The sequence below is a fragment of the Arachis ipaensis genome, chromosome B4 (assembly GCF_059453495.1).
Source record: "Arachis ipaensis isolate K30076 ecotype BB chromosome B4, ASM5945349v1, whole genome shotgun sequence".
Lineage (NCBI taxonomy): Eukaryota > Viridiplantae > Streptophyta > Magnoliopsida > Fabales > Fabaceae > Arachis > Arachis ipaensis.
In genome coordinates, this window is record NC_142439.1 from 44,830,549 (window position 1) to 44,833,239 (window position 2,691).

At 37.2% G+C, this 2,691-nt stretch overlaps 1 non-coding gene across 1 annotated transcript; it reads left to right on the plus strand.

The window, feature by feature from the left end:
- The first annotated feature begins 1,508 nt into the window (after positions 1-1,508).
- LOC148567388 (small nucleolar RNA R71) lies at positions 1,509-1,616 on the plus strand. Its single transcript, XR_015881662.1, has one exon. It is a non-coding gene; the product is annotated as a small nucleolar RNA R71 (small nucleolar RNA).
- Positions 1,617-2,691: the final 1,075 nt, after the last annotated feature.

Consider the following 2,691-nt stretch of genomic DNA (forward strand, 5'->3'; position numbering starts at 1 on the left):
TTTGACTGTGGGGGCTTTGGTTGACTCTACAGTGAGAGAAGCTTTTCATGCTTCTTCTCCATAGTTACAGAAGGAGATCCTTGAGTTTTAAACACAAGGTTGTGCTCACTCAGTTGAAGGACCAATTCTCCTCTGTCCACATCAATCACAGCTCTTGCTGTGGCTAGGAAGGGTCTTCCAAGGATGATGGATTCATCCTCATCCTTCCCAGTGTCTAGGATTATGAAATCAGCAGGGATGTAAAGGTCTTCAACCTTTACTAGCACGTCCTCTACTAGTCCATAAGCCTGTTTTCTTGAGTTATCTACCATCTCTAATGAGATTCTGGCAGCTTGCACCTCAAAGATTCCTAGTTTCTCCATTATAGAGAGTGGCATTAAGTTTATGCCTGGCCCTAGGTCACACAGAGCCTTCTCAAAGGTCATTGTGCCTATGTTACAGGGAATTAGGAATTTACCAGGTTCCTATTTCTTTTGAGGTAGAGTTTGCTGAACCAAGGCATTTAGTTCCTTGATGAGCAATGGAGGTTCATCCTCCCAAGTCTCATGACCAAATAATTTGGCATTCAGCTTCATGATTGCTCCTAAATATTGAGCAACTTGCTCTTCAGCAATGTCTTCATCTTCTTCATCTTCCTCAGATTCTTTTGGTTCCTCAAAGGGAAACTCCTTATTAGTCAGTGAACGTCCCAGGAGGTCTTCCTCACTAGGATTCACGTTCTCCTCCTCCTCTTTGGGTTCGGCTACACCAAGTAAGGTAATGGCTTTGCACTCTCTTTTTGGATTCTCTTCTGTATTGCTTGGGAGAGTACTAGGAAGGGTTTCAGTGACTCTTTTACTCAGCTGGCCCACTTGTGCCTCCAAATTTCTAATGGAGGACCTTGTTTCATTCATGAAACTTAAAGTGGCCTTAGATAGATCAGAGACTATGTTTGCTAAGCTAGATGGATTCTGCTCAGAATTCTTTGTCTGTTGCTGAGTGGATAATGGAAAAGGCTTGCTATTGCTAAACCTGTTTCTTCTACCATTATTACAGCCTTGTTGAGGCTTTTGTTGATCCTTCCATGAGAAATTTGGATGATTTCTCCATAAGGAATTATAGGTATTTCCATAGGGTTCCTTCAGGTAATTCACCTCTGCTATTGCAGTGTTCTCAGGATCATAAGCTTCTTCTTCAGAAGATGCCTCTTAAGTACTGTTGGATGCAGCTTGCAATCTATTCAGACTCTGAGAAATCATATTGACTTGTTGAGTCAATATTTTGTTCTGAGTCAATATGGCATTCAGAGTATCAATTTTAGGAACTCCCTTCCTCTGAGGCGTCCCATTACTCACAGGATTCCTTTCAGAAGTGTACATGAACTGGTTATTTGCAACCATGTCAATGAGTTCCTGAGCTTCTGCAGGTGTTTTCTTTAGGTGAATGGATCCACTTGCAGAATGGTCTAATGACATCTTTGATAATTCAGACAGACCATCATAGAATATATCCAGGATGGTCCATTCTGAAAGCATATCAGAAGGACACTTTTTAGTCAGTTGCTTATATTTCTCCCAAGCTTCATAGATGGATTCACCTTCTTTCTGTTTGAAGGTTTGAACATCCACTCTAAGCTTGCTAAGCTTTTGAGGAGGAAAGAACTTGGCTAAGAAAGTCGTGACCAGCTTATCCCAAGAGTTCAGGCTATCTTTAGGTTGAGAGTCCAACCATATTCTAGCTTTATCTCTTACAGCAAACGGGAAAAGCATAAGCCTGTAGACCTCGGGATCAACCCCATTGGTCTTAACAATATCACAGATTTGTAAGAATTCAGTTAAGAACTGAAAAGGATCTTCTGATGGAAGTCCATGAAACTTGCAGTTTTGTTGCATCAGAGAAACTAATTGAGGCTTTAGCTCAAAATTGTTTGCTCCAATGGCAGGGATTGAGATGCTTCTTCCATGTAAATTGGAATTTGGTGCAGTAAAGTCACCAAGCATCTTCCTTGCATTGTTATTATTTTCGGCCATGTCTCCTTCTTTTTCGAAAATTTCTGTCAGATTTTCTCCAGAGAGTTGTGCTTTAGCTTCCCTTAGCTTCCTCTTCAGAGTCCTTTCAGGTTCAGGATCAGCTTCAACAAGAATGTTCTTATCCTTGTTCCTGCTCATATGAAAAAGAAGAGAACACAAAAGAAAATATGGAATCCTCTATGTCATAGTACAGAAATTCCTTATGTAAGTATAAGAAGAAAATAATAAAAGAAGAGAAATTCGAACACCAAGAGGAAGAGAGGGTTCAAATTTTTGAGTAGAAGAGAAGTGTTAGTAGATAAATAAATAAATAGAAGGGGGTGAGAGAGAGAAGAATTCGAAAATTAAATAAAATAAAATAAAAATATTTTTGTTTTTATTTTAAATATTAGTTATAATTCAAAAATTTAAAAAAAAAAGACAAATGAAATTAAAAAAAAATTAAAACAATTAGTTAATTAAAAATGAATTGTGAAAAAGAGGTTAGTGATTTTCAAAAATTAGAGAGAGAGAATTAGTTAGGTAGTTTTGAAAAAGATAAGAATCAAACAAGATAAGATTAATTGAAAAAGATTTGAAAATCAATTTTGAAAAGATAAGAAGTTGGAAAAGATTTTGAAATTGATTTTGAAAAAGATGTGATTGAAATTTATTTTGAAAAATATTTGAAAAAGAAATTTAA